The 23669-nt window shown below is 46.3% G+C and overlaps 1 pseudogene; it reads right to left on the minus strand.

Annotated features, from left to right (window-relative positions):
• LOC123114670 (probable leucine-rich repeat receptor-like protein kinase At1g35710) overlaps positions 1-23669 on the minus strand; it is a 44689-nt pseudogene that overhangs the window by 12274 nt on the left and 8746 nt on the right.

A 23669-nucleotide genomic window follows, 5' to 3' on the forward strand; every position in this document is an offset into this window, starting at 1 on the left:
CGATATGCAACCGAGGAAGTTTCTACTGACGCCAAGAAGCAAGCAAGGTTCCGTAAGGGACTTAGTCCTGAGCTTCGCCGCGACCTCCGTCTGCATGAGTGCACATCTTTTCAGAAACTTGTCAATAAAGCCATCAGTGCTGAAACTGGTCAGACTGACTATGACGCAACACGCAAGCATGGCCGTGATATGGGTTCCTCATCCGGTGTTGGTCCTCAGAAGCGCCGCGTGTGGGTACCCAACACCGCCCTGCCACCCAGGTTCACACCGAGGCCATCTTTCCAGGCGCCTCGCCCTGTTCAACAGTCTGCACCGGCCAAGCCCTATGGGGGTCCATCTAACAATGCTCCTCCACGTACCAGTTCCGTGACTTGTTTCAAGTGTGGGGAATCTGGTCACTATATGCGTGAGTGTCCCCAGACCAACCCCAATCAATCTGCTAAAGCTGTTGGCCGTGGCAAGCCGACAGGGAAAGTGTTTCATGCTAAACCGGTCACCGCCTCACGTGGCCATGTCAACTGCATCTCTGCTGAAGAAGCTCAAGAGGATCCCAACGTCGTTCTCGGTACGCTCCTTGTTAATTGCCACCCGGCATCTGTTCTTTTCGATACAGGAGCCTCTCATTCTTTTATATCCGAAAATTATGCTCGTTTGCATAACGTTGCATTCTGTGACATGCCAACCTCTATGGTAATTCAAACTCCGGGATCCAAATGGCAAACTTCTAGAGTAAGCCATGGAAACGAAATCCAAGTCGACAGACTTGTTTTTCTCGCATCTTTGATAGCCCTTAAATCTTCAGATATTAATATCATTCTGGGTATGGACTGGATGTCAGCTCATCATGCCCAAATTGATTGCTTCTCTAGGACTGTTCAACTCACCCATCCTTCGGGGAAGATAGTCAATGTCTTGACCCAAATAGCCAAGCGACAATTATATTCTCTTAACGCCAGCCCTTTGCCAGACCTTGAGGACATTCCGGTAGTCCGTGACTTCCCGGATGTCTTTCCAGAGGAATTGCCAGGTGTTCCACCTGACAGGGATGTTGAGTTCGTAATCGACCTCATCCCCGGAACCGTTCCGATTGCTAGAAGACCTTATAAGATGGCACCACTAGAACTAGCCGAGCTTAAGAAACAACTCGATGAATCCTTCAAAAAGGGTTTCATCCGCCCTAGTTCATCTCCGTGGGCTTGCCCCGTCCTATTCGTCAAGAAGAAGGATGGTACGGACCGGATGGTTGTAGATTACCGACCTGTCAATTTGGTCACAATCAAGAACAAATATCCACTTCCCAGGATCAACGACCTGTATGATCAGCTCGCTGGATCCTCAGTCTTCTCCAAGATGGATTTGAGGTTGGGCTACCATCAAATAAAAATCAGAAACGGGGACATTCCCAAAACGGCCTTTGTTACTCGTTATGGCCAATACGAGTACACCGTCATGTCCTTCGGACTAACCAACGCTCCAGCCACCTTTTCTCGGTTAATGAACTCAATCTTCATGGAGTATTTGGATAAATTCGTCGTGGTTTACCTCGATGATATACTCATCTACTCCAAGAACGAGGAAGAACATGCCGAACATTTGAGGCTAGTGTTGAAGAAACTTCGAGAGCATCGCCTTTATGCCAAATTTTCTAAATGTGAATTCTGGTTATCAGAAGTGACCTATCTAGGTCATGTAATATCTGGTAAAGGTATTGCTGTTAATCCTGAGCAAGTTCAAGCCGTCCTTAATTGGACTCCACCTGAATCGGTCAAGCAAGTTCGGAGTTTTCTAGGCTTAGCGAGCTATTGTCGTCGCTTTGTCGAGAACTTCTCCAAAGTTGCTAAACCCCTAACCGAACTCCTCAAGAAAGATAAGAAGTTCGAATGGACTCCACAATGTGAGCTCAGCTTTCAGGAACTGAAAAGACGCCTGACCTCTGCTCCCGTACTGGTACCGCCAGACTTTTCCAAGGTCTTTGTTATCTACTGCGACGCCTCGCGACAAGGACTAGGTTGCATTCTTATGCAAGATCGACACGTAATTGCTTACGCTTCACGGCAATTGCACCCACACGAGGAGAATTATCCTACTCATGATCTAGAGCTTGCAGCCGTAGTCTATGCACTTAAGACCTGGCGACATTACCTCCTCGGTAATCGTTGCGAAATATTCACTGATCACCAAAGTCTGAAGTACATTTTCACCCAACCGGATTTGAATCTCAGGCAGAGACGTTGGGTTGAATTGATCACAGACTTCGACTTAGGAATAACTTACACCCCAGGGAAAGCCAACGTCATGGCTGATGCGCTAAGTCGTAAATCTTATTGTAACAACCTGATGTTACAACAAAGTCAACCGCTCCTCCATGAGGAATTTCGGAAGCTTAACCTTCACATTGTACCTCAAGGTTTTCTTTCCACCTTGGTAGCAAAACCTACTCTTACGGATCAAATCATCGATGCCCAAAGGCGAGATAAGGGAATATCTAAAATCAAAGAGAACATTGCTAGCGGAGGTGCTAGTTGTTTCTCCACAAATGATCATGGTGTTGTGTACTTTGAGAACCGTCTAGTGGTTCCCAAGAACCAGCATCTACGGCAATTGATCCTTAAGGAAGCTCATGAATCTCCTCTCACCATTCATCCCGGTAGTACTAAGATGTATCAGGACCTACGCCAGAGGTTCTGGTGGACTAGGATGAAGAGAGAAATTGCTCAGTATATTGAAAATTGCGACGTCTGTCGTCGTGTAAAAGCAGAGCACCAACGGCCTGCTGGCACCCTTCAACCCTTAGCTATTCCTGAATGGAAATGGGATAAAATTGGTATGGATTTCATTACCGGTTTTCCCAGGACCAAGAGAGGGAATAATGCTATTTTCGTCGTGGTCGATCGTCTTTCCAAAGTAGCCCATTTCTTACCTGTTCGTGAGAGTATAACCGCTAGTCAGCTGGCAGATTTGTACATCTCCCGAATAGTGTCTCTCCATGGTGTTCCTTTGGAAATTAACTCGGATCGAGGAAGTCTTTTCACCTCTCGATTTTGGGAAAGTTTCCAAAATGCTATGGGGACTCGTCTCTCCTTTAGCACCGCCTTCCACCCTCAGTCGAGTGGTCAAGTGGAACGCGTCAACCAGATTCTAGAAGACATGCTTCGAGCCTCTGTTATCTCATTCGGCATGGACTGGGAGAAGTGCCTTCCATTTGCCGAATTCGCTTACAACAACAGCTATCAATCTAGCTTGGGTAAAGCCCCTTTTGAAGTTCTCTATGGACGACGGTGTCGAACACCCCTTAACTGGTCAGAGACCGGGGAAAGACAATTCTTTGGCCCGGACATGATTCAGGAAGCAGAAGAACAAGTTCGCATCGTTCGTGAAAAGTTGAAAACAGCCCAATCTCGTCAAAAGAGTCAATATGACCGAAAACATAAGGCTATGACTTTCGAGGTTGACGAGAAGGCTTATCTTCGGGTCACCCCTCTGAAGGGAACCCATCGTTTCGGTATCAAAGGCAAATTGGCTCCTCATTACATTGGACCTTTTCGCATTCTTGCCAAACGAGGAGGAGTTGCCTACCAGTTGGAACTACCTCCGCACCTCTCCAGGGTCCACGATGTCTTCCACGTTTCTCAACTCAGGCGTTGCTTCTCGGATCCTATCCGTGAAGTGGACCACGAAACGCTTGATCTCCAAGATAATCTTACATATCGAGAGTACCCCATTCGTATCCTCGATCAGGCCGAACGTACCACCCGACGTCATAATATCAAGTTTCTCAAAGTTCAATGGTCGCACCATTCGGAGGATGAAGCAACCTGGGAAAGGGAGGATCGTCTTCGACTCGAGTATCCTGCCTTCTTCCCGGAGGAACCCAAATCTCGGGACGAGATTCTTTTGAGTGGGGGTGAGTTGTCACATCCTAGCTAGCCATGCATTAGAGTGTTGCATCATGTTTCCTCTTTCATCAGAAACTTGAAATGGGGATCTGTGAAACCCTCAGAATCATTTTTTGAAAATGATCCAAATAAAAATTTCTCCAAAAAGGTCCAAGAAAATGCTCATGTTGCTCTCTGAAAATATTGGACAGAGATAAAAATCAAACCAATGTTTTTAAGAGCTCATAGGTATTTATTTTGGGCATTTGGAATTAATGCATAAATATTTGCATTGGAAATATATTAATTATATATATTAATATATGTCCAAATATTATGCCATTTATAAAGGAGCTCTGAAATAATATATCTAGCTCCTGCAAAAATTGGCATAAGGAAATAAAATGATTTAATATTTTATTTAAATCAAAACAAATGTCAGAAATTAAAAAACAGAAAAATAAAATAAAAGGGAGAAGCTTACCTGGGCTCCTCCCTGTGCAGCCCAGCCAGCTGGCCGGCCCAGCCAGCAGCCGGCCCAGCCCACCTCCCTCCTCTGTCGTCTTCGTCCCGACAGAGGGAGGGGAGTGTGGCCGGCGCGCGCGCGCGCCACCGCGCCACGCCACCTCTCTCCCTGCCTGCCTGCCCTCCCCTCCTCGCCTCGATGCCCCGGGACGACGCCACGCTTCTCCCCTGCTCTCTCTCACTCTCCCCCGGCTCTTCCCTCCTCTCCCTCGCTCTCTCTCTCACACGGCCGAACACCACCGTCGCCGCCGTTCGCCATAGCAGCCATCTCCGGCCACCCCTCGCTCCCCCGACTAGCTCAGAAGCTCCACCACGACCCCCTCTTCCTCCCCACCGCTCCACAGCTCCCCGGAAGCCCTGCATCGCCGCCACGTCGCCGTTCCCCTCTTCGGGCTCCGACCATCGTCGCCGTCGAATTCGTCGTCTCCAGCGCGTCCCCGAGCCGCTAACCATCCCTGCAGCTCCGCGGTGAGCCCCCGGATCGTTTCCCCCTTCTCCCCTGGTCTCTCCCGACCTCTAGGCCCTAGCCCCACCTTGGCCGAGAGCTCCACGCCGCCGGCGATGTCGCCGTCGTGGCCACGGTCACCGTAGCACCCAACCGAGCACACTATCGTGCTCCACACCTCACTAGGATCACGCAGCACACACTAACGCCTCCCCAAACCCTCTGCAACACCGATCCCGACCGCACCCGAACTCCGGCGGCCGCAGCCGAGCTCGCCGCCGTCGACTCCGGCCACCCCAGGCCCAGCCACAGCCACCGTTCGATGCGCGGGAGCAAGGGCTCTCCAACGAGCCCAAGCACGGCCTTGCCCGTGCCCTGTAGCGCGATCCCGCGTCGCGCCGCCGTCTCGGGCCTCGCCGGCGTCACGTCGCCGGTGGGTTTGACCCACTTTGACCACGGCAGGACACCCCCTGAGTCCCTGACAGGTGGGCCCAGCCCTGTAGCTAATTAGGATTAGTGCTAACCACTGTTAGTTAACCCCTGACACTGACCAGTGGGCCCCAGTGCCACTAATCCCTAATTAGGATTAATTTAAACCTGTTAAACCCCCCTGTCACTGACGTGTGGCCCCCACACGTCAGGTTTGACCCCAGACAGCCGCAGTTGACCACTGACGTCATGCTGACGTCATGCTGGTGCAATAATTATAATTTCTGGATTTAATTTAAATCAGGAAATTCCAGAATATTATTTAAACTTCAAAAATTCATAACTTTTATTCTGTAACTCCAAATTGGACAAATTATATATGAAAAATGATCAGAAAAATCCAATCTATCCATCTGTACTATTTTCATGCATGTTCAAACAAGTTAAATTGATGTTTTAAGCAGAACAAGAAAAAGCACTTAAAGAGGCCATGTTTGAGTTTGAAATTTGAATCTTTGATTCAAATTTGTTCAAACCCTTCTGGTTTTAGTTGCATTAGCCAACACACTCATCTTGCCATGTCTCATGCATGCATCATATTGTTGCACATTGTTTGGTGATGTTTGCGTATCGATGTCCTTTGCGACAGGTTCTGCCTCCGAGGAGTACCGTGATTACCCTAATGAAGAACCGTATCAGTGCATCGAACCATCAGGCAAGCAACCAACCATTTGATCATATCGATACAATCCCATGTTCTCGCTCCTGCTCTCTTTTACTCTATTAAGACAACGCGTTTCAAACTGCTGTGTGCTACGGTAGTTGAACCCATTTCCTCTGCATGACCTGTCATTGCCACAGTAACTAGATGAAACCCACTAGCATGTGTAGGAGTTGATTGAGCCATATGTATGTGTTGTTCCTACCTTGCTATGCCTGCTATGCTTAGAGTCGTGTCAGGTCTGGTTCATCTGGGTGATGGGCTAGAGTGAAATGATTATGTCGGTAATGAGAGTGGTGTGGTGAACACGATTTGGTAAAGGTATCGATGAGAGGCCATGTAGGAGTACATGGTGGGTTGTTTCATTGAAGCCGACCTTAAGCACTGAGATCTGTATGTGTGATTTAAGATACAGCTACTACCATGCATTGGGCCCTGAAATATGACCCCGCTCGACTTCTTATTCACCCTAGCCCTCTGTCCAGGAGTTGCACGTAGTTTCTGGTGTTTGTAGCCTACTGGAGGCCGTGGACAGCGCTGACCGTAGGGGTGGGCTGTGATGCGGTAGGTATGTGGCACGGTGTACCGAATACCCGTTAGGTATCTCGGGAACCCTGTTCACATCGTTCGGGGCCGTATGGGAAACCTCGGCCGGACTCCCTGCGGATGGAACCTGAATAGGCGATAAACCTGGACTAGAGGCTTAAGTGTTTAGGTTGGTCGTGGTCTACACCCACGTCGGCTTTCGCTTGAAGTCTGCCGAGCACATGTCGTGTGCAGACGCTAAGTGGTGGAAACATGTATGAAGAAGTACACCCCTGCAGGGTTATCATAATCTATTCGAATAGCCGCGTCCGCGGTAAAGGACTACTTGGTTGCCTATACAGTTCATAGACAAGTAAATGGAAACTACTAAAAGCCTCAAGATAAGTGTGAGTGCCGAGGATGGCTCTTCCGTAGGAAGACGGAGGTGGATCCTCGGTAGTGTATTGCAGTGGTGAGTAGTGGACTCGTGTGCGCAAAACCATTTCAAGTTGAAGTATCGTAGGATAGCCTAGCCAAGAGTCAAAGCTGGCTTGCTGCAATAACTCCACCAACCCTTCTTGATAATATGCATGTATGTAGGACCTGATGTAAGTCTTGCTGAGTACCTTTGTACTCATGTTACTATAATCTACATTTTTTACAGAAGACGCTGCAACCCCTTCTGATGGGTTCTATGTAGACGTTGACATCAACGAGTAGGCTAAAGACCCAGGTGGTGACCCTGAGCTTGTGATGGACCACATAGTATAGCTAGGCTTTCGAAGCCTCTTTTATTTTACTAGTTGTTTGTACTCAGACAAGTTACTTCCGCTGCTGGTTTGTATGACTGTATGACTTGAATGCTGGGTCGTGTGACCCGTACCTGTGTGTATGATTATGTATGGCTCCCTGAGCCTTAAATAAAGTACTTGTGTCGTAGAGTCATGTTGTGATGCCATGTTGTATTTGCACATATCGAGCATACTGTGTGTATGTTATTGAAATGCTTGGTATGTGTGGGATCTGACTATCTAGTTGTTTATCTTTAGTAGCCTCTCTTACCGGGAAATGTCTCCTAGTGTTACCACTGAGCCATGGTAGCTTGCTACTGCTCTGGAGCACTTAGGCTAGCCGGCATGTGTCCTTCTTCGTTCCGGTGTCTGTCCCTTCGGGGAAATGTCACGCATTGAGTACCGGAGTCCTGTTAGCCCGCTACAGCCCGGTTTACCGGAGTCCTGCTAGCCCAGTGCTACAGCCCGGACCCTCTTGCTGATGACCGACACGTTCGAAGCTGGGTCATGGATGCCTGTCCCTGTAAGTCTGTGCCACTTTGGGTTTACAACTAGTCATGTCAGCCCGGGCTCCTTAACATATGGATGCTAGCGACACTATCATATACGTGAGCTAAAAGGCGCAAACGGTCCCGGGCAAAGGTAAGGCGACACCCGTGGGGATACCGTGCGTGAGGCCGCAAAGTGATATGAGGTGTTACAGGCTAGATCGATGTGTCATCGAGTCGGGGTCCTGACAAGGATGGCCTTGGATGGAAAAACTTACAATTGCAAAGTTCTTCGTCTCATCGAAACGGACGATTTTAATATAAAAATCGTCCCCATCCGAGGTCATATGCAAAAGTTAGAGGCAAAACCGTGCGCTGCAGCAATGTTTGGCCGGATCATCCGGGCCGGGGTCCGGATCATCCGGTTAATTGAAGTACAAAGACGCCAGAAGGTTGACACTGAAGCCGGATGATCTGGGTCCAATCCCGGATGATCCGGATGGAGGCCGGACAGTCCGGGTAAAAGTCCGACATCCGGGCAGTTTTTTCTGCCGCAGATGTTAGAAAACAGCCCGAAACTCCCTCAAGACGACCTCAGATCGAAAAGTGTTCAACATGAAAGTTGTGCATCTCGTCGAGGCGGTGGATTTCGATATAAAACTCGCCCAAATCCAAGGTCGTATGTGAATTTTAGAGCCCAAACAGTGAGCTGCTGTCAGAAAACTGGGCTAGGCCGGATCATCCGGGCCTAGAGCCGGACATCCGGGCCGAAGGTCGTGAGAAGTCCGAGTTTGGCTAGACTTTGATAATTTGGACGGCAAGGCAAGTCCTTTTCTTGTATGGGAAGTCCATCCGCCTCTTATATAGATAATAGGTGACGGGCGATTGAACAACACACAATCGAACAAATCTATTTGCACTTTTTACCTTTACTTTTTCCTTCTCCCTTGTTCTTCTTCTTCCTCGTTCTTCGCATGTTCTTCTTGTTGCAAGGCGGCGAACCTCGAGGCCCTGGGGGCGGTCAGGTCGACCTAGGGCAGCCCATAACCGCGCGCGCCCTGACGGGGTCCCTCCGGGCGTGTGGGGTTTCGGGTCTACAAAAGAGCCCACCGGATTGCCTTGCATACCGCGCTTCCGACGGGTCTCCTTAGAGGTGAGCTGCGGTGCATCACCCCCGGCGTCGAGGGTACACGTGACGTGTTCGTGTGCGAACAATTATGCAAGCTCTGCCACACCAATATTCAACAGTTAGATTTCTCTGACACTTCAACATACTGAATCTAGAGGATCACACAACAAAGGTAGTACTCCCTCCGTTCCTAAATATAAGTCTTTGTACAGATTTTACTATAGACTACATACGGAGCTAAATGAATGAATCTGCACTTAAAATGCATCTATATACGTCCGTATGTGGTCCATAGTGATATCTCTATAAAGACTTATATTTAGGAACGGAGGGAGTATTACCCAACTGCTAAAGAAGTTCGCTCAATAACTGTTGCCATTGTAGATTGTACAGACTAGAGAGTAGAGACAAACAAAGTGTGGTTGGCAAACAAAACTATGATAGGATAACAGATTAAACAAGAAATTAGGATATTTGTACAAATTACTTCTTGGCATCCTCAGCAAAATAAATATAAAATTTTAAAATTTGGTCGGAAGAGAAAGAAAACATAACAACACACGGATCTAACAGAAAAGGATATAATTTACCTAGGGCAAGATACCCTTTTGTCCCGGCAAGCCTTGTGCAGTTTGAATCATCCGCATATAGTACTTTGGCTATACCAAAATCAGAGATGCATGCTCTGAATTCCAGATCAAGCAAAATGTTGTTGCTTGATATGTCTCTATGGACTATCGGTGCAAAGCAATCATGATGCATTTAAGATAAAGCATGAGAAACATCATTGATAATATTTAACCTTCTTATCCAATCCAAATCAGCTATAGTTTCCCTATTCTTTAAAGATTATGCTAAGCTTCTTCTGTCCATGTATTCGTACACCAGAAATCTTCCCTGAGTTGCAGAACAGTAGCCAAATAACTTCACAATGTTTCGATGCTAAATATGGATCAATGCATCTATTTCATGATCAAATGACTCATCATCTTCCATCAGATGGATCTTCTTCACCGCAAATATTTCACCACTAGGTAACTGAGCTCTATACACCGACCCACTATCTCCAGTTCCAATGCAGTGACTATCACCGAAATTCTTTGTGGCGTCAACAATTTTCTTGTACAGATCTTGTCCATCAATGTTCCAGATGACGAACAACTTTGTTTGCTGCAAGCCATTACCACTTCATGTGCTATATTTCTTCCTTTTATATCTCAATATTGTTACTACTGTGGTGATAAGTGTCATGAATATGCAACTTGTATTACTAGGAGGTCAAAGCCACCATATATATGATGTACATGAGGATGCCAAAAGGCAAGAATACAAAAGGCCAAAGGCCATCATCAATATAACTCTAACACCCCCCCCCCCTTCAAACTCATGGTGGCTCGACAACACTGAGTTTGGAGAGGTGAAATCTATGTTGTGTGCTCTAGTCTATGCCTTCGTGAAGAAGTCCGCTAGCTGTAACTCGGAAGGCACATACTGAAGAGCAATAACATGATCCTGCACAGCAGCGTGCACATAATAAGCATCAACACTAATATGCTTGGTAAGCTCATGCTTCACAAGGTCCCGCACAATACTGATAGCACCTGTACTATTGGACAAGAGGGTGGTAGGTGTAGTAACAGAAACACCAAAATCCTCCAGTAGTCATCGTAACCAAGTCACCTCTGTCGTCATAAGAGCCATAGCTCTCAACTCGGCCTCTGCACTCGAACGAGAAACTACAGTTTGTTTCTTCGTCTTCTAGGCAATGAGAGAACTACCAAGAAAAACACAGTAAGCAGAAAGTGAACGGCGATCCGAAGGATCACTGGTCCACGTAGCATCTGAATAGCCCTGGAGCTATAACGAGTTGGTACGAGGAAAAAAGAGACGATGAGAGATCGTGCCACGAAGATATCGTAGAACACGAAGAAGGTGACTATAGTGAACTGAAGTGGGAGCGGAAACAAACTGGATCAGAATATGGACCGGATAGGAGATATCCGGATGAGTGACAGCAAGAGAGACAAGACTCCCAACAAGATGACGATAACGCGTCGGATCAGACAAGAGCTCACCATCATAAGCACGAAGGTTAACATTGAGCTCCATATGAGTCTCAGCAGTGCGCTCGTCACTAAGAGTCGCACGAGCAAGAAGACCCTGGATATACTTTTCTTGGGAAATAGAAAAGCCATTAGAGGAGGAGGAAACCTCAATCCCAAGAAAGTAACAAAGGGGACCAAGATCAGACATAAGAAACTGCTCACTGAGACGGGCCTTGACGAAGGCAATGTACTCAGAATTATCGCCAGTCATGATCATGTCATCAACATATAGAAGAAGAAGAGTGTGACCACAAACAGAAAGGTGGACAAACAACGCTAGATCATGAGCACTGGGCGAAAAAACCAGCTGCAGTGACCACAGAGGCAAAACGCTCAAACCAAGTGCAGGGGGCTTGCTTAAGGCCATATAGAGAGCGACGAAGACGGCAAACCATGCCATCAGGAACTGAATACCCAGGTGGTGGCTGCATATAAGCTTCCTCACACAACTCACCATTAAGGAAGGCATTCTTAACATCAAGCTGAGACACGGACCAATGGCAAACAAAGGCCACAGTGATAAGTGTGCGGACAGTGGTCATATGGGCCATAGGAGCAAAAGTCTCATCGTAATCACGACCATGCTCCTGCTGAAAGCCACGAGCCATAAGACGAGCTTTATAATGCTCAAGAGAACCATCAGAGCGAGTCTTAATCTTATAGACCCACTTACAAGTGATGGGACGAACACGGGGGGAAGAGAAACCAGGTCCCACGTGCCATTGCGCTCAAGGGCAGCAATCTCCTCTGCCATCGCGAACTGCCATTCAAGATGAACAATAGCATCTCGATAAGAAGTCGGCTCAAGAACGGCCGAAAGACCATAACGAGAAGGAGAATATCGGTCAGGGGGCGGACAAGGCCGAGAACAAAGACCATAATTCGGGTGAGAGGAGGAAGACGACACAACAGAAGTAGAGGGCACATCGGCAGACTCATTCACAACACGTGAACGACGAGTATAATGAAAAGGAAAGGATGGAAGAGGTGGAATCACTTGAGGTGGAGACGGGGAATGTATCGGTGATGAAGGTGGAAAAGGGGAAGCTATCGGCGATGAAGGTGGAGAATCATGCGACGAGTGAGTAGAAGAAATCATAGGAGAGGACGGCGTCCGATCTGCAACAGCAGGATGAGGAGTAGGAATACTGGGCACAGAGGGAGGTGTATCTGGGAAAGTAAGAAAAGACATGTCCTCCATAGAAAAAGCCGAGGAGGATGGACGCGGGTAGAAGGGACGAGATTCATCAAAGGTCACATCCCGGGAAAAACGCATCCGGCGACCGACAAGATCCCAACACCGATAGCCCTTATGCTCATCACTGTATCCAAGAAAGACACACTCAACAGACTGAGCGGTCAATTTGGTGCGTTCCCGAGGGGCAAGCAAAACATAGCAGACACAACCAAACAAACGGAGCAGATGTCACTGCTGAAAAGAGCTGGTAGATGCAACAACAGGGGTTGCGAGCAGGGTCGGCCCATAGGCCGGGGCAACGGGGCGACCGCCCTGGGCCCCTGGGATGTAGGGGCCCCGGCCCAGGTAGTATCTTCTTTAGGTCTAGAAAAAATTAAGAGGAAATAAAAGAAAGCCCAAGCCCACCACGTAGCTAGCACTCACGGACCGAACTGGAGCACTCCATCGATCTCCTCCAGTCTCCTCGCCGCCTCGGCTCCTTCCCCGAATTCTCCAATCTCAGAGAATGGCGCCGCCGCTCCCATGCACTTCCAAATTCGATGTGCCGCTCCCGTGTATACATTAATGGAGATCGATGGTGCTATTCCCTTCCCCCAAACATCTATGTTTGCATCCTCAATGTTCCCCATCAAGTAGACGTTTGAGGCATCACCACATCAGAGATGGTAAGTCTCCCTCCTTCGCCTAATCAAGTACTTTTTTCATGCATTGTTAAATAGCCCGCCTCTACGCCTCTGATTGCTCCATCTGACATCTCCAATTCTTCTCTTCCTAGTTCCTGCTCTTCTGCTGGCCTGTTCTTCAAAGCTTCATTGGATCCAGGGATGAGAAGGGGGGATGGGGAATGAGTGTTGCAGCCTTGCAGATCTAGGAAGCTGCATTGACAATTCGACATCAAGCCATATGCCCATATTCAGGTGTTTTTGTTCCCTGTATTGACTGTTTTTCTACAATTATTTCATTATTTGGTTACATGTCTTCTAAAAAATGTTTATAAGTGAGAAAAGGAATAGAAAAAAACTGAGAGATGACCTGGTAGAATCCCATAAAGGTTCAATTGACATTTTTATACAAATAGTAGTTCTTCGAAGAACTTAAAAGTGTTCAGAAGTATATTTGGCTTCTTACTTAGCTCAAAGACTTGAATTATTGAATGATATTGAATTATGCAAATGCTTTTGAAATACAATATATTCTGAATTTTTATCTACCCACAAGGGCCCCATTTTGTCGTCTCGCCCCAGGGCCCCGCATATGTATGGATCGGCCCTGGTTGCGAGACTAGCACATGTGGCAGCAGAGGGAATACGAAGCCATTCAAGCTCCCAAAGACCATCAGAACATCGAGGGCCAGCACCAAGTAGAGCACCCGTGCGACGATCCTGAACAGAACATGAATCAAAGTCGAGAATGACCCTACAACTAGAGTCAACAATCTGACCACCAGATATGAGCTGTATGGTAAGTCGAGGAACATGAGCGACAGAGGGAACATGAAATGAAGAAGTGCTAAGAGTGCCTCGACTGGCTACAGGGAGGGGAGTGCCATCAGACGTAAGAACACAAACAGGAGACTCGACAGGTCGAACAGAGGTCAAGTGGAAGAATCATAAGTCATATGAAAGGAAGCTCCAGTATCAAGAATCCATGAGGATGTACCTAGAAGAGTAGGTGGTGGTTTCTCAGTGCCAGAAGAGTCAACCACGGAAACTGCAGAACCTGTCAGCAAAGAATCCCAAGCATCAAGTAGGCATCGCAGCTGCACAACCTCACGGGCAGATAGGGACACGCGCGAGAGAGGTTGAGGTAGAAACACATGTCGACGATGAGCAGTCGCCACCTCCCGTGGAAGCCGCGTGGAGAGTCGGCTGTGAGTAGAAAGTCGACGTAGAGCCGCATGTGAAAGCCATTGGGGGAGTCAACATAGAGCGCTCACCACCGCGTGCAGAAGCTGCGGGAGCAGTCGACATAGGGCGAGAATCATCAGTTGCAGAAATCGTGGGAAGAGTCGCTGAAGAATGACCAACACCATGCAGAGAAGCAGCTACAAGAGGTGCTATAGCTGTCGAAGGAGTCAATGTAGAGCGACCAGCAGCACCGGTGGAAGTCGCAAAAGGTTTCGAAGTAGAGCGACAACCACCACCTCCAAACGGGCGAGTACCAAGCCCCGAGGAAAGGCGCATGTGCGAGACGGGATCAATGTATGGAATACTGAAGAAAAACACGGGCAACGCGGGAGAGGGGTACCCGACGAACACATTGTACCACTTTTTTTTGCTTTTTTTTCTCTTTTTTTGTCACCACAGACTTCAAGTCAGGCAAACAGAAGCAGACCAACTCGCAGAGTAGCCGTCTGCTCACCAGCAGCCCAAAGCAATTCACGGGCCGTGCAGGGAGTAGCCCGTATGCACACACACACAACACACATGCAGGTGGATCGATTCAGCCCCGTAGTTAACACACACAGGTGTGAGAAGTGGCCGGTGGCCGATCTAGCATGGCCGATCTGAGGCGTAACCGGCCGGACACGTACGCGGATGGCACCTGGAACCGGTGGCCGGCCGACGCGGCCGATTTTGGGCGGTGACCCGAGCTGCTCGATCTGGAAAGGCAGGTAGCAGATCACGAAGCAGACAAGATGGGTGGGCATCTTCGTCCAGGCACTGGAGATGGAGGAATCCAGTGGCTGGCGGCAAAGATCGGCTGCTGGCCTGCAGCGGCGGATGCAGACAACCCCCTGGCCAGGGCGTGCACCTGCTGCTGGATAAGAAGACGCACGGTGCGATGCCTCCAAATTGAGACACCCGCGAACACAAGGATGACGAGGGCACCGCTAGGATTGGACGAAACGGGGTGGGTGGGAGAAGAGGCGTCTGCGGTAGGAGTAGCAGATGACGTGGAGCAGCACAACCGAGAAAAGGAAAACACGGCGGCGCGATTGGATCTAAGCATGAGTTGCGACGTGCGAAAGAAAAACCTAGAGCTCTAATACCATGTCATGAATATGCAACTTGTATTACTAGGAGGCCAAAGCCATCATATATATGATGTACATGAGGATGCCAAAAGGCAAGAATACAAAAGGCCAAAGGCCATCATCAATATAACTCTAACAATAAGCACAACAACAATAGTGGCAGGAATTATAGCTAGTAAAACAACTTTGTAATTCTTATGTTGTCCACGACTTTGAGTAATTTCACAAGAGGGCAAACCTTTAACTACACCACATAGTTGATTATTGTGCAAAAACCATTCAGTTGGAGCATCTTCAAAGAACACACTTTGTGGAACCGGCCCTTCCAGTTTGTTGTATGACACATCCATGGATAAGAGGCTGACTAGGCTCTGAAATGATGACGGAATGCTGCCGTTCAATGCATTGTGTGAAAGATTCAAGTTCTCGAGCATGCTCAGGCTACCTAGATGACTCAGTATCTTGCCTTCGAATGAATTGTCACTTAGATCAAACAAATCTTGTAGGTTTACCAACATCCCTAGTTCAATAGGAATGCTGCCATTGAGGTGATTATGGCTTAACTTTAGAGTGCGAAACTTGGACCAATGCTCAATTGACCCGTGTATCGACCCACTCAAGTTGTTTGATCATAAATCCAGATACTCCAATTCTTTCATTGTTCCAGTTACTTTTGGAATACTTCCTTGAAGCAAGTTATTACCAAGGCTCAGATTGAACAATACTGATAGATCACCAATTTTCGATGGGGAGGGGGGGGGCAGTTTAATCTTGAAGAATTAGGAGGCAGTGTGTAGCATGGAAGATATTGAGATCTCTTGGTTGTTATATTGACAATGAAAATATACCGCTCAAAATATTATTTATCTCTATTTCAAAATCGAGCTCTGGCAGCTCTACAAATCCCTGCTTCCCTCTGCGAAGGGCCTATCTATTTACTTTTATGTTGAGTCATCATCCTCTTATTAAAAAGCACCAGTTGGAGAGCAATGCTGTCATTTGCATCCATTACTATTAATTTATATTGAGTATGACTGGATCTCTTTTACCATGAATTACAATGTCTAGTCAGTCCTTCACTACTAGGGAAAAGCCTATACACAGGATCTTACCAGCAACGAGTTTTAAAATAAGGCGCTGCTGCAATTTATCAGTAGCGCGCTCCACCAGAACATGCTGTTGAAATAAAAGTAGCAGTAGCGCGCCTCCACTGAGCCATGCTACTACTACTATTTCCACGACCCCGCCGCAAAGCTAGTTATAGCAGCAACGTGTTAATTAGAAGGGCGCTACTGCTAGGTAGTTTAGCAGTAGCGCATTTACCAATACCGCGCTACTGCTAAAACTAGCTACCTCCACCACCCACGCTCTCCTCTATCCTATCTACACTCACACTCACACTCACTCGCGACCTCCCCCTCAACTCCCCCGCGCCGGTCCTCCCCCGCGGCCGCCGTCACCTACCCCTCCTCCCTCTACGCCGCCGTCACCTCCTCCTCCTTGCTGGACTCGGTACCGCCCTCCTCCTCTGTCCTCCCTCGACTCGCCGCCGGTCGGCCCCTCCTCGCTCTGCCCTTCCTCCTCCATCCTACTCTCTCCTCCCTCCTCCAGTCGCCCCTCCTTCTCCCTCCTCCCTCCTCCATCCACAACCCCTCCTCCCTACTACATTTTGATTTAGTAGGCTAGTTCATATGCAACATTTTGGTTTAGTTCATATGATTTAGTTGATTTAGTAGGCTAGTTGATTTAGTTGATTTAGAACATTTTGATTTTGTTGATTTAGTAGGCAAGTTGATCTAGCAGGCTAGTTGATTTAGTTGATTTATAGAACTTTTTGATTTAGTTCATTTAGTAGGCAAGTTGATTTAATAGGCTAGTTGATTTAGTTGATTTACAGAACATTTTGATTTAGTTGATTTAGTATGCTAGTTGATAGCTCTGAAGATAGCTATGAAGATTTGGCACTCTGCATATTGGTTTAGGAAAATGGCGCCACCACCACCACCACCATGTCGATTGTGCAAGTCAAGGTGCCCCAGCAACCTTGCAATTGGCAAGCTGTTCGGCATCTACTTCCAGCCGAGTTTTCATCATGCGGCGGTAAGAGATTATATGAAATGTAACAACTATTTTATTTTTAGTGTTGGCATTACTGCATTGTGTCATTTTTCTTTTTTTACACAGATCGTCCCATGCAATGTGAGGTTGAAATTCAACATGCTGAAAGGAGACACTATGACATTTGAGGCTCCTGGGGGGCCGTACACTATGAAGGTCGAGAAAGGACGAAATATTTCGCAGATTGGAGGAGATGGATGGGCCCGTTTCCTCGCCCGCATGCGTCTTACTAGTGGTGAGTTGATCAGCTTCTCCTTCAGAGCAGAAAGACCCAAGCTGGTTGTCATTTATATCAACCTGGTAGAAGATGATGAAGATGACGAAGATGATGATGATAATGAGGACCCACTCGATGAAGATGATGAGGACCCACTTCATGAAGCCATTGTAGCTCAAAGAATGAGGCTGAGCGAGGAGGAAGTGTGCAACCTATGGGACATAATTCCGCCATGTGCTGACTTTGTCGGGGTGCCATTCGTGACCCGCCTGACAAGTACCATGGTCGATCGACATGATATGGTATGTTATACTTACAAATGCAAATTATCCGATGATATGCTTAGTGTAGAGTCCAATGATATGTTGTGTGGAATCTAGTCGATGATATGCTTCAGTGTAGAGTTCGATCATATGCTTATTAGTGTAGAATCTAAGTAACTATTAATAGTGTAGATAATCCATATATACTTATTTGCAAGAGTATGTGCGAGGCTATTTATTAATTGATATGTTTTTCTTATTCAGAAATTGGCAAAGAGCCTATCTGTGAGTTATGGTATCAAGCCTGATGAAGAAGGCTCAGCTGAACTACGCCTTGCCGCAAGGGGCTCCGTCACAACCTGTACTTACCGCGTGGACACGGACGGTCGCACACACTTAAACTCGGTTGGGTGGAAGAAATTCCTCGATGGCAAGAATCTTTGTGTTGGACAGGCCATCCTAATTACTATCAGGAACACCAACCGCCCAGGCTTGAGGATGATGATCGTCTTTGATATCATCTAGAACTACATGTGTGTGTGTGTGTGTGGTTATATCATCTAGAACTACATATGATGATCGTCGTTGATATCATCTAGAACTACATATGATGATCGTCGTCGATATCATCTAGAACTACATATGATGATCGTCGTCGATATGACCATGTAATAATTGAGGATGCATGTTGACTATACATGAAATTATTATCTAGTACTCCCTTCGTTCCAAATTACTCGTTGTGGTTTGAACTAAAACCACGACGAGTAATTTGGAACGGAGGGAGTACTACCTAGTACCTATAATGCTTTATGAAATTGATATCTAGTAGTACCTAGTATCTGGAAATTGCAGTTTATTAAAACCGAAACAGGGCAGGAAGCGGGGGGGGGGGGGTGATGAAAGATATAGCAGTAGTGAGGGGCTAGGAAACCGCTACAGCTAACTAACAGTAGCGCGTTCCAGATAAGCGCTGCTGATATAGTCAACAGTAGTAGCGCAGGTGCGGACCGTGCTACTACTAATAGTTAGCTGTAGCGCCGTAGTAGTAGTGCGGCTTCCCGCGCTGCTGATAGCCTCAAAACCCGCGCTACTACTAGGGTTTTCCCTAGTAGTGCTTGATCTTCAGGGGTGCTATGCATTTAAGTTTTGCGGTCTTAGAAAGGGCTAGCAAGATACCATCTTGTTATATCATATTATGATTGTTTTGAGAAAGTGTTGTCATCCGAGATTTATAATTATTGCTCACTAGTTGATTATGCCATTGATATGAGTAAACATGAGACCTAAGTGTTATTGTGAATGTGGTTAGTTCAATCTTTGCTGAAAACTTGAATGTTGGCTTTACATATTTGCAACAACAAGAGCAAACGGAGTTTGTAAAAGTTTTTCTTTATCACTTTCAGTTTATCAACTGAATTGCTTGAGGACAAGCAAAGGTTTAAGCTTGGGAGAGTTGATACGTCTCCATCGTATCTACTTTTCCAAACATTTTTGCCCTTGTTTTGGACTCTAACTTGCATGATTTGGATGGAACTAACCCGGACTGACGCTGCTTTCAGCAGAACTGCCATGTGTTATTTTTGTGCAAAAATAAAAGTTCTCGGAATGACCTGAAACTCCACGGAATTTATTTTTGGAATTAATAAAAAATATTGGCGAAAGAATCAAGGCCAGGGGGACCACACCCTGTCCACGAGGGTGGGGGTGTTCCCTACCCCATGGGTGCGCCCCCTGCATCATGGGCCCCTTGGAGCTCTACCGACCTGAACTCCAACTCCATATATTCATGTTCGGGGAGAAAAAAATAAGGGAGAAGGATTCATCGCGTTTTACGATATGGAGCCGCCGCCAAGCCCTAAACTCTCTCGGGAGGGCCGATCTGGAGTCCGTTCGGGCTCCGGAGAGGGGAATCCGTCGCTGTCGTCATCATCAACCATCGTCCATCACCAATTTCATGATGCTCACCACCGTGCGTGAGTAATACCATCATAGGCTTGCTAGACGGTGATGGGTTGGATGAGATTTACCATGTAACTGAGTTAGTTTTGTTAGGGTTTGATCCCTAGTATCCACTATATGTTTGAGATTGATGTTGCTGTGACTTTGCTATGCGTAATGCTTGTCACTTGGGCCCGAGTGCCATGATTTCAGATCTGAACCTATTATGTTTTCATGAATATATGTGAGTTCATGATCCTATCCTGCAAGTCAATAGTCACCTACTATGTGTTATGATCCGGCAACCCCGAAGTGACAATAATCGGGACCACTCCCGGTGATGACCGTAGTTTGAGGAGTTCATGTATTCACTAAGTGTTAATGCTATGGTCCGGTACTCTATTAAAAGGAGGCCTTGATATCCCTTAGTTTCCAATAGGACCCCGCTGCCACGGGAGGGTAAGACAAAAGATGTCATGCAAGTTCTTTTCCATAAGCACGTATGACTATATTCGGAATACATGCCTACATTACATTGATGAATTGGAGCTAGTTTTGTGTCGGATGCGATTGGATCAGTGATGGATAATTATGTCGGATCAGTGATGGATAATTATGTCAGATGTGATTCTTCATGCAATAGTTATAACATAGGGTGACACAGAACTAGCTCCAATTCATCAATGTAATGTAGGCATGTATTCCGAATATAGTCATACGTGGTTATGGAAAAGAACTTTTGCATGACATCTTTTGTCCTACCCTCCCGTGGCAGCGGGGTCCTAATGGAAACTAAGGGATATTAAGGCCTCCTTTTAATAGAGTACCGGACCAAAGCATTAACACATAGTGAATATATGAACTCCTCAAACTACGGTCATCACCGAGAAGTATCCCGATTATTGTCGCTTCGGGGTTGTCAGATCATAACACATAATAGGTGACTATAGACTTGCAAGATAGGATCAAGAACTCACATATATTCATGAAAACATAATAGGTTCAGATCTGAAATCATGGCACTCGGGCCCTAGTGACAAGCATTAAGCATAGCAAAGTCATAGCAACATCAATCTCAAAACATAGTGGATACTAGGGATCAAACCCTAACAAAACGAACTTGATTACATGGTAAATCTCATCCAACCCATCACCGTCCAGCAAGCCAACGATGGAATTACTCACGCACGACGGTGAGCATCATGAAATTGGTGATGGAGGATGGTTGACGATGATGATGGCAACGAATCTTCCTCTCCGGAGCCCCGAACGGACTCCAGATCAGCCCTCCCGAGAGAGATTAGGGCTTGGCGGCGACTTCGTATCGTAAAACGTGATGAGACTTTCTCTCTGATTTTTTTCTCCGCGAAAGCAAATATATGGAGTTGGAGTTGAGGTCGGTGGACGTCCAGGGGGGCCACGAGGCAAGGGGCGCGCCTTAGGGGAGGGGGCGCGCCCCCACCCTCATGTATAGGGTGTGGGCCCCTTGACACTAATTCTTTCACCAGTATTTTTTAATTAATTCTGAAAGTTTGCTCCGTGGATTTTCAGGTCATTCCGAGAACTTATATTTCTTCACAAAAATAACACCATGGCAGTTCTGGTGAAAACAGCGTCAGTCCGGGTTAGTTCCATTCAAATCATGTAAGTTAGAGTCCAAAACAAGGGCAAAAGTATTTGGAAAAGTAGATACGACAGAGACGTATCAACTCCCCCAAGATTAAACCTTTGCTTGTCCTCAAGCAATTCAGTTGACAAACTGAAAGTGATAAAGAAAAACTTTTACAAACTTTGTTTGCTCTTGTTGTTGTAAATATGTAAAGCCAGCATTCAAGTTTTCAGCAAAGATTATGAACTAACCATATTCACAATAACATTAGGTCTCCTGTTTACTCATATCATTGGCATAATCAACTAGCAAGCAATAATAATAAAACTCGGATGACAACACTTTCTCAAAACAATCATATTATGAGATAACAAGATGGTATCTCGCTAGCCCTTTCTGAGACCACAAAACATAAATGCAGAGCACCTTTAAAGATCAAGGACTGACTAAACATTGTAATTCATGGTAAAAGAGATCTAGTCATAGTCATACCCAATATAAACTAATAGTAATGCATGCAAATGACAGCGGTGCTCTGCAGCGGGTGCTTTTTAATAAGAGGGTCATGACTCAACATAAAAGTAAATACATAGGCCCTTCGCAGAGGGAAGCAGGAATTTGTAGAGGTGCCAGAGCTCGATTTTGAAATAGAGATAAATAACAATTTGAGCGGTATACTTTCACTGTCAACATAACAACTATGAGATCTCGATATCTTCCATGTTACACACATTATAGGCGGTTCCCAAACAGAATGGTAAAGTTTATACTCCCCCACCACCAACAAGCATCAATCCATGGCTTGCCCGAAACAATGGGTGCCTCCAACTAACAACAATCCTGGGGGAGTTTTGTTTAATTATTTTGATTTGATTTGAGCATGGGACTGGGCATCCCGGTGACCAGCCATTTTCTCGTGAATGAGGAGCGGAGTCCACTCCTCATGAGAATAACCCGCCTAACATGGAAGATACAGATAGCCCTAGTTGATACATGAGCTGCTCGAGCATACAAAACAGAATTTCATTTGAAGGTTTGGAGTTTGGCACATACAAATTTACTTGGAACGGCATGTAGATACCGCATATAGGAAGGTATGGTGGACTCATATGGAATAACTTTGGGGTTTATGGAGTTTGGATGCACAAGCAGTATTCCCGCTTAGTACATGTGAAGGCTAGAAAGAGACTGGGAAGCGATCAACTGAGAGAGCGACAACAGTCATGAACATGTATTAAAATTAATCAACACCGAGTGCAAGCATGAGTAGGATATAATCCACCATGAACATAAATATCGTGAAGGCTATGTTGATTTGTTTCAACTACATGCGTGAACATGTGCCAAGTCGAGTCACCCAATTCATTCAAGGGAGGATACCACCCTATCATACCACATCACAACCATTTTAATAGCATGTTGGCACGCAAGGTAAACCATTATAAGCTCCTAGCTAATTAAACATGGCATAAGCAACTATATTTTGTAATTGTCATCGCAAACATGTTTATTCATAATAGGCTGAATCAGGAATGATGAACTAATCATATTTACAAAAACAAGAGAGGTCGAGTTCATACCAGCTTCTCTCATATCAATCAGTCCATCATATATCGTCATTATTGCCTTTCACTCGCGCGACCGAACGGTGTGGATAATAATAATAGTGCACGTGCATTGGACTAAGCTGGAATCTGTAAGCATTCAATTCAAGGGAGAAGACAAGGTAATATGGGCTCTTGGTTAAATCGACAATCATGCATATGAGAGCCACTAAACATTTTCATTATGGTCTTCTCCTCTCGACCCCCAAAGGAAAGAAAAGAAATAAAACTATTTACACGGGAAAGCTCCCAACAAGCAAAAGAAGAACGAGAAATCTTTTTGGGTTTTCTTTTAATTACTACTACTACAACATGGAAATTAAACTAACTTTTTTTTTGGGTTTCTTAAGGTTTATCAAGCACAAAAGAAGAAAGCTAGAAAATGAAATTAAACTAGCATGGATAGTACAATGAAAAAGTATGAGCACCGACAACTATAATGAGTGTGTGAACATGAATGTAATGTCTGTGAGAAATACGTACTCCCCCAGGCTTAGGCTCTTGGCCTAAGTTGGTCTATGGCCATGGATCGCGACTACTCTCCCCGGTGTACTGAGGAGTGTCATCGTACTGCCATTGGCTGGCGATCTCCTCCAGATCCCACTGATAAGATGATGGGCGATAAGGGTCAAGTGGTGGTTCCGGCTCAGGCTCTCGAGATGATGTCTGGCCACGGAGCGCATAGACAGCCTCCGGCAAGAGGAGGTAA

Source organism: Triticum aestivum, chromosome 5B, assembly GCF_018294505.1.
Source record: "Triticum aestivum cultivar Chinese Spring chromosome 5B, IWGSC CS RefSeq v2.1, whole genome shotgun sequence".
NCBI lineage: Eukaryota > Viridiplantae > Streptophyta > Magnoliopsida > Poales > Poaceae > Triticum > Triticum aestivum.